This window comes from Melanerpes formicivorus, unplaced genomic scaffold (genome assembly GCF_026170545.1).
Source record: "Melanerpes formicivorus ecotype bairdi unplaced genomic scaffold, bMelFor1.0.p_v2 SCAF_4, whole genome shotgun sequence".
NCBI lineage: Eukaryota > Metazoa > Chordata > Aves > Piciformes > Picidae > Melanerpes > Melanerpes formicivorus.
The window spans coordinates 40,231,917-40,246,849 of record NW_027142356.1 but is presented as its reverse complement, the minus strand read 5'-3'; the positions used below and the strand labels follow the sequence as shown (position 1 = coordinate 40,246,849).

Here is a 14,933-nt window from a genome sequence, read left to right as displayed (position 1 = left end):
CCCTCTCGTTCCCGCCCCCTCCCTTAGCCATTCTATTGCCGCCCTCTAGCCCCGCCTCCAGTCCTCCAGCCCCGCCCCCCATAGCCATCCTATTGCCTTCCTCAAGCCCCGCCTCCAGTGACGTAACCTGCGCGGTCTTCCCCGCTCCCCCTCCCCTCTAGCTCCCTTCCCACCCTTTCCCTTTCCTATCCCCTCACAGCGCCGCCGCCGCTTTCTCTGCTCCCCGCCCCTCCTTTGCGTGGCCCCTAATCACGTGACGATCGCTGGGCGAATCTGGGTGCTGCGGGGTTCACCCTGGGATCGCTGGGCGAGTCTGGGGGCATTGGGGTCAGCCTGCAAGAGCTGGGAGAGACAGGAGAACAGCTCGTGAACTGGGAGCAGACTGCTCCCGACCGCGGCAAATCGACACCCACCCCCACCCCCCCTTCGCTGCTGGTGTTTCTTGCCCCCCCCCCTCGCTGCTGCCCACCCCCAGACCCGTGGCAGAGTCCTGCAGCAGGGACAAAACAACTCCAGAGAGCAGCAGAGTCTACACTGAGCTGATGCGGAGCGGAGAAAGCAGAGGGGACGATAGTTACGCTGGCTAGGTCGGAGCCGAGAAGGCGAGGGCGGCGCCATCTTGGGAAGGGCAGGCGCTGTCACGGAGAGGGCGACGCCATCTTGGGAAGGGCAGGCGCTGTCACGGGGAGAGCGGTGCCGTCTTGGGAAGGGCAGGCGCTGTCACGGGGAGAGCGGTGCCGTCTTGATGCCCTCACTTCCGTCTACATGCCCCCAGACCTCCTTTCTCACCCTCTAAGGCCCTTGAGGTGCTCGCAGCTCGCCTTGAGATGCCGGGGGAGATGTGGCTGGGGGGTCCTGGGACTGCAGGACACCCAATACCGGAGTGAGACCACCCCAATCCTGCGGGACCCCAAACCCTGGAACCCCCCAGAGACCTCTAACACAACACCACCACTCCCCGCCCCCTCAGCTGCTTCAGGACCCTCCAGAGACCCCCCCGGAGACCCTCCAGAGGCCGCCAGACACCTCTCGATGCCCACAAAGCCCCTCTAGACGCCCCAGAATACCTCTCTGCGCCTCCCTGCAGAGGCCACTCACACCCTTGGCAGCAGGCGACAGCAAGCAGTACCTGGCCGTGCCCACAAGGTGGGAGCAGTGAGCAGAAGAGTCAGGGGCGCTAGGGACACCGAGACTCCAGCAATGCCACACAGCAACCCACACGCTGTGGGGACCTGACACAGAGACCCCGAAACCACACTGAGGCACAGACCCCCCCACTCCTCCGTGACCCTCCAGACATGACCCAGGAGCCCCTCCAGAGGTCCCCAGACACCTCTAGATGCTCCCAGAACCCTTCACATGCCCCCAAATTCCCCTTTCATACCCCCAAGCCCACTTCAGATGACAGCAGACCCTCCTTAACAGGCCCCCAACGCTCAGCAGGTCCGGTGCTGCTGTGCCTCGGGAGCAGATCAGCTGGTCTCCCTGCAGAGCTTTTTCCATTCAATGAAAAAACAGCACACCACACACACACATGAAAGACAATCCACTGTTTTAATTGAGAGACAGTTGCTATTTCTGTTTCAAACCACACCCCACACCCCCCCGTGGCTCTGCTCAGGATGTGCTTTTCTCCTCTAGAAGCCTTTCTACAGAACAGAGGGGGGTCACGTCAAGGCCTTTCTGCACACAAATCACTGCCCTTCTGCAATCTCTCAATAAGCAGCACCGCTGTTCCTCGGCTGGAACACCTCACACTCACTCTTACACTTTCCCGGGGCTTTCCCTCCCCTCCAAGAACGTCCTGGCATTTCAAACATTTGGCATTTCAGGTCTGCAAGCAGCCTTTGTGGGAGGCTGCCCTCACCCCTCCCTCACTGCTCCTCTGCTGTATCCTCGCCCACCCCCCTGTGGCATCACAGAAGGAAAGACAGCCGAGCGGCTACGCTCCTGTTCTTTTTATCACCCCGAGCCGGGGACAGCCTTCTGGGCAAGGTTTGCAGCTTCAGCACACAGCTGAGCTTTGCTCTCACCCATTAAACCCTTTGGTGGTTTCAGCTTCCCGAGGATGTGTCGGCACAAGTCCTTGTCGGGGCACCGCAAACAGGGAGAGACAAAGCTCCGAGATCCAGGAAGAGGACAGCTGAGCAGACACTTCTAAAAGAGAGAAACTTCATCAGCTGAACCTCACACTTCTCCCAGCTTTGCAACAGCAAAGAACTTTGTGAACAACACAGTGGTGCTCCTAAGGAGGTCACCAGCTTGCAAGTTACAGGAGAAATAAAAACCTTTTTATTACAGAAGCACTGGCAAAAATTTACGGACAGGAACAGCAGACGAGGAAATTCTGCAATTGAGCTAACGATAGACATCAGGCCTAGGATCTGGCTACCCTGACAAAGGATGCCAACAGGACAGAGTGAGGCCTCAGCAGCACTCCCAAAAAGCCCCACAGAGAGCCACAGGCTCTGGCCCGTGCCCCACCTACGGGCCGGCCCTCCTGGCAGCAGCGCAACACCACCTCTTCAGGAGCCCAGGGACTGACCTCAGCCCCCTAAGGGCCAGGCAAGGTTGGTTCCTGTTAGCTGCCTAAAGCAGCCTCCCCAGCCCTGCTTACAGGGACCTTGGGCTGCTGCTGGGGACAGAAGGGGGATGGAGGGCTCCACAACTCGTCACACAGACCCCGAGTACAGGGCTGTTAAGCTGACAGGGTGCCAAGGGAACAGGCTGCCATGAAGGCAGAGACCCAGGCCCTGAACTACAGGGTGGGTCACCTTGCCGCAGCAACACGACCCAGCGGCTTCGCTGTGTCCGACGAATAAAAGGAGGAAGTTCCACAGGAACAGAAGGGAAAACCTTTTCACTGTGTGTGCCAGAGCCCATGAGCAGGCTGCCCAGAGAGTTAGTGGAGTCTCTGGAGACATTCAAAACCTGCCCCAGGTGATCCTGCACTGGCACAGGGGTTGGACCGGATGCTATTTTGGGGTCCCTTCCAACCCCTAACACTCAGTGATTCTGTGATTAGCTATGCTGGTGACAGAGTCTCACTGAGTGGTCTTTAAAATGTTTTTCTTTTCTTTCAGCCTAGGAGTTTCATATTTAAATAGACCTTCTGCTCTGTCTTCCCCCTTCCTTCTTCCATCTTGCGTCTAACAACTAGGAGAGCTTGATGAGGTGTATCCTGGGCGTCCCAACGTAACACGTCTCAATTGCATACATGGATTTTGTAACCTTTTGCCCCATTGCTCGCACAGGGTGGATTAAGTTCATTACTTAGAGCTTGTCAGGACAGCTGTTGAAGTGTCCTGTGCAATGCAGGAGGAGTTGAATCCCATAGGAAACCACATTACTGTGCTTTGTCAGCCTGGTTATGGTCAGAAACCTCCTTCATTTTTTTTTCTCTTAAACAGATATATCACATGAGTCCCCAGAATTAATTTGCCTCTTCTCATAATTATTTCTTTAAAACTGTCTTAGAAGTGTCTCTGTCCTTCCCTCTCCCTCTCTCTAGATACTGGCCTCCTGAGCCCATGGCAGACTTGCACAGAGCTACTGCGAGCACCACTCTGCACGGCCTCTGGGGGGCTTTCAAGCACAGGCACCCCTGGAGAATCCAAACCTAACCTTGCAGCTGGCCTTAGAGCTCCTCTTTGGAAAACTGTCGCTGCCAGGGCCCACAAACCCAACATCCTCTGTCAGCAACCTGGATGTAAGAGCTGAAAAGTGTCAACAGAAATTGTACTTGGACACCTCAGGAAGATCCTTCAATGAAAGAGCTGGCTCCTCCTGAAGGGCAAGTATGAATGGAGCTTTCAAAGTACCACACTTCAGAGCCTCCTACTTGCTAGCACTAAGACAATTGTTCATGTAGAACAACTGGCCACTCACTTCAACAAACCCCATAGAACTGGCTCCTATCAACTCTCCAGAAGACACTGCTGCACTAGCTTGGCTGCCTGACCGGCTCAGTTCAGGTGGCTTAGGATCTCACAGAGGGTACCACAAGAACTGAGGGGACTGCAGTCTTTGCAGCTTCAGCTTTCCTTCTCTGCTACTTCTTTTTTCAGATGGATTTTTTTTCAAAGGGACTGCTGGACAGCAGAACAGGATGGATGGCCAGGCCCCAAGAGCGGTGGGGAACAGAGTTAAACCCAGCCGGTGGCCGGCCGGGCACAAGTGGTGTTCCCCAGGACACCCCTTGTGAGAGAGTGAGTCCAGAGAAGGGCCACAAAGCTGGTGAGGGGTCTGGATAACAAGTCTTATGAGGAGTGGCTGAAGGAACTGGGACTGTTTAATCTGCAGAAGAGGAAGCTAAGGGAATTATGGTGTGGTCTGGCTTCAGCTCTCAACTAGTTCCACGTTGAACAAGGACAGCTTGTACTCACAGAAGGCACTGGCTGCTTGGGTTCAAGGTTCCTGTAGAGCTCAGGTCTCTGAGACTTCTGAACAGCTGTGCTTAGCCCAAAATCAGACAGTTTCACATCACCCTGGGAAAAAAAAAATCCAAGAAAAGAATTCAGAAAGATTGTGCTTGAGCAAAAGAAAAGGTTTAACCGCTGCACAGCCTCCTGAGCCCATGGCAGGCTTGCAGAGCTACTGTGAGCACCACTCTGCGCGGCCTCTGGGGGGTTTCAAGCACAGGCACTCCAGGAGACTGCAGGCACTCCATAGAGACTCCAAAACCTCACTGAGAACCCCCCAACTCCTTCAGGACCCCCACAGATTCCCCAGCTTAGATGCCCACAAAACCCCTTTGGAGGCACCCAAACCCCCCATCTGATACGCCCAGCTCCGTTTTAGGTACCCCCAGACGCTTCTAATGTCCCCAGACCCGCTGGTGGACCAGCCCAGAACCCCCTGACACTATCCCAGACCCTTTCAGGGGGCTCCACACCCCTTCTAGATGCCCACAAAACCCCTTCACACGCCAAAAGAAACCTTTACCTGCCTCCAAACCCCATTTGGGGCCCACTCAGACCCCTTAGCAGCGGGTGGCAGCAACCAAGTCTGTTGCTCTCACCAATTAAACCCTTTGGTGCTCTCAGCTCTCTGACCCTGTGTCAGTGCAAGTCCTTGTCAGCCGGTACCTTTGTCCTGATCCAGGCGGAGAGAGAACTGCCAGGAACACAGCTTCGCCGCTCCGCTTGCGGCACGCCTGCTGCCGAGGGCAGCCTCGTCCGCAGCCTGCCCGAGAGGAACACGGCCCCCGGGGCCGGGGGACAAACAAAAGCCTTCCACAAAGGAAACAAGGGAAGTCTCTTGGCCACTCTTCACGTGCCGAGTGCGATTGTCATGTGGAACACACCGCGGCATCTGGAACGAGTTTAAGTCCAGGTCTGTGGCAGCACAGAGGTTCCTGGAATATCCCGGTACATCGATCCACAGGAGGTTGTCTTTCGGTCCCCAGTCTGATGCTTTGCAGCACAGCCATCACATCATTTCTCTCGAGTGCTTTGAACTGACAATTCATACAGGAGAATAAACCCAAACAGGAGTAAGCAGGTTGGAAAAGAACTTTGATCATCACCGGGCCCAGCAAGAGGACACAGTCTCAGGCTGCACCAGGGGAGGTTTAGGCTAGAGGTTAGGAAGAGGTTCTGCACAGAGAGAGTGATGGCCCATTGGAATGGGCTGCCCAGGGAGGTGGTGGAGTCACCATCTTTGGAGGTGTTCAGGAGGAGACTGGATAGGGTGCTTGGTTGCATGGTTTAGTTGATTAGGTGGTGTTGGATGATAGGTTGGACACGATGATCTTGAAGGTCTCTTCCAACTCGGTCTGGTCTATTCTTTTCTATTCCGTTCCATTCCATACCATTCCATTCCAACACCATCTAATCAACTAAACCATGGCACTGAGTGCCTCATCCAGTCTCTTTCTAAACACTTCCAGTGATGGTGACTCCCTGGGCACCACCTCACTGAGCAGCACATTCCAAAGGCCAATCTCTCTTTCAACCTGCTCTATTCTATTCTATGAAGACCTTCTTCCTAACATCCAGCCTAAACCTCCCCTGGCACAGCTTGAGACTGTGTCCTCTTGCTCTGGTGCTGCTTGCCTGGGAGAAGAGACCAACCCCCACCCGGCTACAACCAGAACTGAGGGGACTGCAGTCTTTGCAGCTTCAGCTTTCCTTCTCTGCTACTTCTTTTTTCAGATGGATTTTTTTTCAAAGGGACTGCTGGACAGCAGAACAGGATGGATGGCCGGGCCCCAAGAGCGGTGGGGAACAGAGTTAAACCCAGCCGGTGGCCGGCCGGGCACAAGTGGTGTTCCCCAGGACACCCCTTGTGAGAGAGTGAGTCCAGAGAAGGGCCACAAAGCTGGTGAGGGGTCTGGATAACAAGTCTTATGAGGAGTGGCTGAAGGAACTGGGACTGTTTAATCTGCAGAAGAGGAAGCTGAGGGAATTACGGTGTGGTCTGGCTTCAGCTCTCAACTACTTCCACGTTGAGCAAGGACAGCTTGTACTCACAGAAGGCACTGGCTGCTTGGGTTCAAGGTTCCTGCAGAGCTCAGGCTATCTCTCTTCATTAGTGAGGTCGTCCTGTCACCTAGGCAGAGAGATGAAAATGCAGCTATGAAATGAGACCACTGGAATCGTGAGACTCGTTCTGTGTGCGACTCCAGGAGAATCCAAACCTAACCTTGGAGCTGCCCTGAAGAGCTCCTCTTTGGAAAGCTCTCGCTGCCGGGCCCCACAAACCCCACACCCTCTGTCAGCAAACCGGATGTACGAGCTGAAGAGTGTCGACAGAAACTGTACATGGACAGCTCAGGAAGATCCTGCCAGTCCCAGCACACCAGACCTGGAATGATCAAAGAAAGTCCGTTAACATCTCTCTGTGTGTCTGCTCATAGCTTGACGAGAACCCCCCAACTCCTTCAGGACCCCCACAGATTCCCCAACTTAGATGCCCACAAAACCCCTTTGGAGGCACCCAAACCCCCCATCTCATACGCCCAGCTCCATTTTAGGTACCCCCAGACGCTTCTAATGTCCCCAGACCCGCTGGTAGACCAGCCCAGAACCCCCTGACACTATCCCAGACCCTTTCAGGGGGCTCCACACCCCTTCTAGATGCCCACAAAACCCCTTCACACGCCAAAAGAAACCTTTACCTGCCTCCAAACCCCATTTGGGGCCCACTCAGACCCCTTAGCAGCGGGTGGCAGCAACCAAGTCTGTTGCTCTCACCAATTAAACCCTTTGGTGCTCTCAGCTCTCTGACCCTGTGTCAGTGCAAGTCCTTGTCAGCCGGTACCTTTGTCCTGATCCAGGCGGAGAGAGAACTGCCAGGAACACAGCTTCGCCGCTCCGCTTGCGGCACGCCTGCTGCCGAGGGCAGCCTCGTCCGCAGCCTGCCCGAGAGGAACACGGCCCCCGGGGCCGGGGGACAAACAAAAGCCTTCCACAAAGGAAACAAGGGAAGTCTCTTGGCCACTCTTCACGTGCCGAGTGCGATTGTCATGTGGAACACACCGCGGCATCTGGAACGAGTTTAAGTCCAGGTCTGTGGCAGCACAGAGGTTCCTGGAATATCCCGGTACATCGATCCACAGGAGGTTGTCTTTCGGTCCCCAGTCTGATGCTTTGCAGCACAGCCATCACATCATTTCTCTCGAGTGCTTTGAACTGACAATTCATACAGGAGAATAAACCCAAACAGGAGTAAGCAGGTTGGAAAAGAACTTTGATCATCACCGGGCCCAGCAAGAGGACACAGTCTCAGGCTGCACCAGGGGAGGTTTAGGCTAGAGGTTAGGAAGAGGTTCTGCACAGAGAGAGTGATGGCCCATTGGAATGGGCTGCCCAGGGAGGTGGTGGAGTCACCATCTTTGGAGGTGTTCAGGAGGAGACTGGATAGGGTGCTTGGTTGCATGGTTTAGTTGATTAGGTGGTGTTGGATGATAGGTTGGACACGATGATCTTGAAGGTCTCTTCCAACTCGGTCTGGTCTATTCTTTTCTATTCCGTTCCATTCCATACCATTCCATTCCAACACCATCTAATCAACTAAACCATGGCACTGAGTGCCTCATCCAGTCTCTTTCTAAACACTTCCAGTGATGGTGACTCCCTGGGCACCACCTCACTGAGCAGCACATTCCAAAGGCCAATCTCTCTTTCAACCTGCTCTATTCTATTCTATGAAGACCTTCTTCCTAACATCCAGCCTAAACCTCCCCTGGCACAGCTTGAGACTGTGTCCTCTTGCTCTGGTGCTGCTTGCCTGGGAGAAGAGACCAACCCCCACCCGGCTACAACCAGAACTGAGGGGACTGCAGTCTTTGCAGCTTCAGCTTTCCTTCTCTGCTACTTCTTTTTTCAGATGGATTTTTTTTCAAAGGGACTGCTGGACAGCAGAACAGGATGGATGGCCGGGCCCCAAGAGCGGTGGGGAACAGAGTTAAACCCAGCCGGTGGCCGGCCGGGCACAAGTGGTGTTCCCCAGGACACCCCTTGTGAGAGAGTGAGTCCAGAGAAGGGCCACAAAGCTGGTGAGGGGTCTGGATAACAAGTCTTATGAGGAGTGGCTGAAGGAACTGGGACTGTTTAATCTGCAGAAGAGGAAGCTGAGGGAATTACGGTGTGGTCTGGCTTCAGCTCTCAACTACTTCCACGTTGAGCAAGGACAGCTTGTACTCACAGAAGGCACTGGCTGCTTGGGTTCAAGGTTCCTGCAGAGCTCAGGCTATCTCTCTTCATTAGTGAGGTCGTCCTGTCACCTAGGCAGAGAGATGAAAATGCAGCTATGAAATGAGACCACTGGAATCGTGAGACTCGTTCTGTGTGCGACTCCAGGAGAATCCAAACCTAACCTTGGAGCTGCCCTGAAGAGCTCCTCTTTGGAAAGCTCTCGCTGCCGGGCCCCACAAACCCCACACCCTCTGTCAGCAAACCGGATGTACGAGCTGAAGAGTGTCGACAGAAACTGTACATGGACAGCTCAGGAAGATCCTGCCAGTCCCAGCACACCAGACCTGGAATGATCAAAGAAAGTCCGTTAACATCTCTCTGTGTGTCTGCTCATAGCTTGACGAGAACCCCCCAACTCCTTCAGGACCCCCACAGATTCCCCAACTTAGATGCCCACAAAACCCCTTTGGAGGCACCCAAACCCCCCATCTCATACGCCCAGCTCCATTTTAGGTACCCCCAGACGCTTCTAATGTCCCCAGACCCGCTGGTAGACCAGCCCAGAACCCCCTGACACTATCCCAGACCCTTTCAGGGGGCTCCACACCCCTTCTAGATGCCCACAAAACCCCTTCACACGCCAAAAGAAACCTTTACCTGCCTCCAAACCCCATTTGGGGCCCACTCAGACCCCTTAGCAGCGGGTGGCAGCAACCAAGTCTGTTGCTCTCACCAATTAAACCCTTTGGTGCTCTCAGCTCTCTGACCCTGTGTCAGTGCAAGTCCTTGTCAGCCGGTACCTTTGTCCTGATCCAGGCGGAGAGAGAACTGCCAGGAACACAGCTTCGCCGCTCCGCTTGCGGCACGCCTGCTGCCGAGGGCAGCCTCGTCCGCAGCCTGCCCGAGAGGAACACGGCCCCCGGGGCCGGGGGACAAACAAAAGCCTTCCACAAAGGAAACAAGGGAAGTCTCTTGGCCACTCTTCACGTGCCGAGTGCGATTGTCATGTGGAACACACCGCGGCATCTGGAACGAGTTTAAGTCCAGGTCTGTGGCAGCACAGAGGTTCCTGGAATATCCCGGTACATCGATCCACAGGAGGTTGTCTTTCGGTCCCCAGTCTGATGCTTTGCAGCACAGCCATCACATCATTTCTCTCGAGTGCTTTGAACTGACAATTCATACAGGAGAATAAACCCAAACAGGAGTAAGCAGGTTGGAAAAGAACTTTGATCATCACCGGGCCCAGCAAGAGGACACAGTCTCAGGCTGCACCAGGGGAGGTTTAGGCTAGAGGTTAGGAAGAGGTTCTGCACAGAGAGAGTGATGGCCCATTGGAATGGGCTGCCCAGGGAGGTGGTGGAGTCACCATCTTTGGAGGTGTTCAGGAGGAGACTGGATAGGGTGCTTGGTTGCATGGTTTAGTTGATTAGGTGGTGTTGGATGATAGGTTGGACACGATGATCTTGAAGGTCTCTTCCAACTCGGTCTGGTCTATTCTTTTCTATTCCGTTCCATTCCATACCATTCCATTCCAACACCATCTAATCAACTAAACCATGGCACTGAGTGCCTCATCCAGTCTCTTTCTAAACACTTCCAGTGATGGTGACTCCCTGGGCACCACCTCACTGAGCAGCACATTCCAAAGGCCAATCTCTCTTTCAACCTGCTCTATTCTATTCTATGAAGACCTTCTTCCTAACATCCAGCCTAAACCTCCCCTGGCACAGCTTGAGACTGTGTCCTCTTGCTCTGGTGCTGCTTGCCTGGGAGAAGAGACCAACCCCCACCCGGCTACAACCAGAACTGAGGGGACTGCAGTCTTTGCAGCTTCAGCTTTCCTTCTCTGCTACTTCTTTTTTCAGATGGATTTTTTTTCAAAGGGACTGCTGGACAGCAGAACAGGATGGATGGCCGGGCCCCAAGAGCGGTGGGGAACAGAGTTAAACCCAGCCGGTGGCCGGCCGGGCACAAGTGGTGTTCCCCAGGACACCCCTTGTGAGAGAGTGAGTCCAGAGAAGGGCCACAAAGCTGGTGAGGGGTCTGGATAACAAGTCTTATGAGGAGTGGCTGAAGGAACTGGGACTGTTTAATCTGCAGAAGAGGAAGCTGAGGGAATTACGGTGTGGTCTGGCTTCAGCTCTCAACTACTTCCACGTTGAGCAAGGACAGCTTGTACTCACAGAAGGCACTGGCTGCTTGGGTTCAAGGTTCCTGCAGAGCTCAGGCTATCTCTCTTCATTAGTGAGGTCGTCCTGTCACCTAGGCAGAGAGATGAAAATGCAGCTATGAAATGAGACCACTGGAATCGTGAGACTCGTTCTGTGTGCGACTCCAGGAGAATCCAAACCTAACCTTGGAGCTGCCCTGAAGAGCTCCTCTTTGGAAAGCTCTCGCTGCCGGGCCCCACAAACCCCACACCCTCTGTCAGCAAACCGGATGTACGAGCTGAAGAGTGTCGACAGAAACTGTACATGGACAGCTCAGGAAGATCCTGCCAGTCCCAGCACACCAGACCTGGAATGATCAAAGAAAGTCCGTTAACATCTCTCTGTGTGTCTGCTCATAGCTTGACGAGAACCCCCCAACTCCTTCAGGACCCCCACAGATTCCCCAACTTAGATGCCCACAAAACCCCTTTGGAGGCACCCAAACCCCCCATCTCATACGCCCAGCTCCATTTTAGGTACCCCCAGACGCTTCTAATGTCCCCAGACCCGCTGGTAGACCAGCCCAGAACCCCCTGACACTATCCCAGACCCTTTCAGGGGGCTCCACACCCCTTCTAGATGCCCACAAAACCCCTTCACACGCCAAAAGAAACCTTTACCTGCCTCCAAACCCCATTTGGGGCCCACTCAGACCCCTTAGCAGCGGGTGGCAGCAACCAAGTCTGTTGCTCTCACCAATTAAACCCTTTGGTGCTCTCAGCTCTCTGACCCTGTGTCAGTGCAAGTCCTTGTCAGCCGGTACCTTTGTCCTGATCCAGGCGGAGAGAGAACTGCCAGGAACACAGCTTCGCCGCTCCGCTTGCGGCACGCCTGCTGCCGAGGGCAGCCTCGTCCGCAGCCTGCCCGAGAGGAACACGGCCCCCGGGGCCGGGGGACAAACAAAAGCCTTCCACAAAGGAAACAAGGGAAGTCTCTTGGCCACTCTTCACGTGCCGAGTGCGATTGTCATGTGGAACACACCGCGGCATCTGGAACGAGTTTAAGTCCAGGTCTGTGGCAGCACAGAGGTTCCTGGAATATCCCGGTACATCGATCCACAGGAGGTTGTCTTTCGGTCCCCAGTCTGATGCTTTGCAGCACAGCCATCACATCATTTCTCTCGAGTGCTTTGAACTGACAATTCATACAGGAGAATAAACCCAAACAGGAGTAAGCAGGTTGGAAAAGAACTTTGATCATCACCGGGCCCAGCAAGAGGACACAGTCTCAGGCTGCACCAGGGGAGGTTTAGGCTAGAGGTTAGGAAGAGGTTCTGCACAGAGAGAGTGATGGCCCATTGGAATGGGCTGCCCAGGGAGGTGGTGGAGTCACCATCTTTGGAGGTGTTCAGGAGGAGACTGGATAGGGTGCTTGGTTGCATGGTTTAGTTGATTAGGTGGTGTTGGATGATAGGTTGGACACGATGATCTTGAAGGTCTCTTCCAACTCGGTCTGGTCTATTCTTTTCTATTCCGTTCCATTCCATACCATTCCATTCCAACACCATCTAATCAACTAAACCATGGCACTGAGTGCCTCATCCAGTCTCTTTCTAAACACTTCCAGTGATGGTGACTCCCTGGGCACCACCTCACTGAGCAGCACATTCCAAAGGCCAATCTCTCTTTCAACCTGCTCTATTCTATTCTATGAAGACCTTCTTCCTAACATCCAGCCTAAACCTCCCCTGGCACAGCTTGAGACTGTGTCCTCTTGCTCTGGTGCTGCTTGCCTGGGAGAAGAGACCAACCCCCACCCGGCTACAACCAGAACTGAGGGGACTGCAGTCTTTGCAGCTTCAGCTTTCCTTCTCTGCTACTTCTTTTTTCAGATGGATTTTTTTTCAAAGGGACTGCTGGACAGCAGAACAGGATGGATGGCCGGGCCCCAAGAGCGGTGGGGAACAGAGTTAAACCCAGCCGGTGGCCGGCCGGGCACAAGTGGTGTTCCCCAGGACACCCCTTGTGAGAGAGTGAGTCCAGAGAAGGGCCACAAAGCTGGTGAGGGGTCTGGATAACAAGTCTTATGAGGAGTGGCTGAAGGAACTGGGACTGTTTAATCTGCAGAAGAGGAAGCTGAGGGAATTACGGTGTGGTCTGGCTTCAGCTCTCAACTACTTCCACGTTGAGCAAGGACAGCTTGTACTCACAGAAGGCACTGGCTGCTTGGGTTCAAGGTTCCTGCAGAGCTCAGGCTATCTCTCTTCATTAGTGAGGTCGTCCTGTCACCTAGGCAGAGAGATGAAAATGCAGCTATGAAATGAGACCACTGGAATCGTGAGACTCGTTCTGTGTGCGACTCCAGGAGAATCCAAACCTAACCTTGGAGCTGCCCTGAAGAGCTCCTCTTTGGAAAGCTCTCGCTGCCGGGCCCCACAAACCCCACACCCTCTGTCAGCAAACCGGATGTACGAGCTGAAGAGTGTCGACAGAAACTGTACATGGACAGCTCAGGAAGATCCTGCCAGTCCCAGCACACCAGACCTGGAATGATCAAAGAAAGTCCGTTAACATCTCTCTGTGTGTCTGCTCATAGCTTGACGAGAACCCCCCAACTCCTTCAGGACCCCCACAGATTCCCCAACTTAGATGCCCACAAAACCCCTTTGGAGGCACCCAAACCCCCCATCTCATACGCCCAGCTCCATTTTAGGTACCCCCAGACGCTTCTAATGTCCCCAGACCCGCTGGTAGACCAGCCCAGAACCCCCTGACACTATCCCAGACCCTTTCAGGGGGCTCCACACCCCTTCTAGATGCCCACAAAACCCCTTCACACGCCAAAAGAAACCTCTACCTGCCTCCAAACCCCATTTGGGGGCCACTCAGACCCCTTAGCAGCGGGTGGCAGCAACCAAGTCTGTTGCTCTCACCAATGAAACCTGGATGTTAGGAAGAAGGTCTTCATAGAATAGAATAGAGCAGGTTGAAAGAGAGATTGGCCTTTGGAATGTGCTGCCCAGGGAGGTGGTGGAGTCACCATCACTGGGAGTGTTTAGAAAGAGACTGGATGAGGCACTCAGTGCCATGGTTTAGTTGATGGAATGGGATGGAATGGACCAGGTTGGAAGAGACCTTCAAGATCATCGTGTCCAAGCTATCATCCAACACCACCTAATCAACTAAACCATGCAACCAAGCACCCTATCCAGTCTCCTCCTGAACACCTCCAAAGATGGTGACTCCACCACCTCCCTGGGCAGCCCATTCCAATGGGCAATCACTCTCTCTGTGCAGAACCTCTTCCTAACCTCTAGCCTAAACCTCCCCTGGCACAGCTTGAGACTGTGTCCTCTTGTTCTGGTGCTGCTTGCCTGGAAGAAGAGACCAACCCCCACCTGGCTACAACCTCCCTTCAGGGAGTCGTAGAAAGCAAGAAGGTCTCCCCTGAGCCTCCTCTTCTCCAGGCTAAGCAACCCCAGCTCCCTCAGCCTCTCCTCACAGGCCTGTGCTCCAAACCCCTCCCCAGCTTTGTTGCCCTTCTCCGGACACCTTCCAGCAACTCAACGTCTTGCTTAAACGGAGGGGCCCAGAACTGGACACGGGACTCAAGGTGTGCCCTAACCAGTGCCAAGTGCAGGGGCAGAATGACCTCCCTGCTCCTGCTGGCCACTCTGATCCTGATATTGGCCAGGTTGCCAGTGGCCTTCTTGGCCACCCGTGCACGCTGCTGGTCACGACCAGAAGACAGGGATCGGAAGATTCTTTGGCCAAGCTGTAAGCCTCTTCCTAACATCCAGCCTAAACCTCCCCTGGCACAGCTTGAGACTGTGTCCTCTTGTTCTGGTGCTGCTTGCCTGGGAGAAGAGACCAACCCCCACCCGGCTACAACCAGAACTGAGGGGACTGCAATCTTTGCAGCTTCAGCTTTCCTTCTCTGCTACTTCTTTTTTCAGATGGATTTTTTTTCCATAGCGACCACCGGGACGCTGCCCCCCTGGCGCGAGCAGAGCCGGGCTAGGGCGCAGGCGCCGGATCCATAGCGACCACCGGGACGCTGCCCCTCTGGCGCCAGCAGAGCCGGGCTAGGGCGAAGGCGCCGGATCCATAGCGACCACCGGGACGCTGCCCCCCTGGCGCGA

At 54.5% G+C, this 14,933-nt stretch overlaps 4 long non-coding RNA genes across 5 annotated transcripts; all 4 read right to left on the bottom strand.

Moving 5' to 3' along the window:
* Positions 1–192: 192 nt before the first annotated feature.
* Positions 193–6,806, bottom strand: LOC137440942 (uncharacterized). 2 transcript variants are annotated; one of them, XR_010987259.1, is made up of 5 exons: positions 6,646–6,806; positions 6,474–6,552; positions 1,385–2,157; positions 579–861; positions 193–342 (listed from the first exon to the last, which is right to left on the bottom strand). It is a non-coding gene; the product is annotated as an uncharacterized lncRNA (long non-coding RNA). The 2 variants fall into 2 exon arrangements; XR_010987258.1 differs by lacking the exons at positions 6,474–6,552; positions 6,646–6,806 and adding an exon at positions 4,386–4,483.
* A 462-nt stretch (positions 6,807–7,268) lies between these two features.
* On the bottom strand, positions 7,269–8,982 carry LOC137440949 (uncharacterized). The gene is made up of 3 exons (XR_010987265.1): positions 8,822–8,982; positions 8,650–8,728; positions 7,269–7,634 (listed from the first exon to the last, which is right to left on the bottom strand). It is a non-coding gene; the product is annotated as an uncharacterized lncRNA (long non-coding RNA).
* Positions 8,983–9,444: 462 nt separating this feature from the next.
* Positions 9,445–11,158, bottom strand: LOC137440948 (uncharacterized). Its single transcript, XR_010987264.1, has 3 exons — positions 10,998–11,158; positions 10,826–10,904; positions 9,445–9,810 (listed from the first exon to the last, which is right to left on the bottom strand). It is a non-coding gene; the product is annotated as an uncharacterized lncRNA (long non-coding RNA).
* A 462-nt stretch (positions 11,159–11,620) lies between these two features.
* Positions 11,621–13,334, bottom strand: LOC137440946 (uncharacterized). The gene is made up of 3 exons (XR_010987263.1): positions 13,174–13,334; positions 13,002–13,080; positions 11,621–11,986 (listed from the first exon to the last, which is right to left on the bottom strand). It is a non-coding gene; the product is annotated as an uncharacterized lncRNA (long non-coding RNA).
* Positions 13,335–14,933: the final 1,599 nt, after the last annotated feature.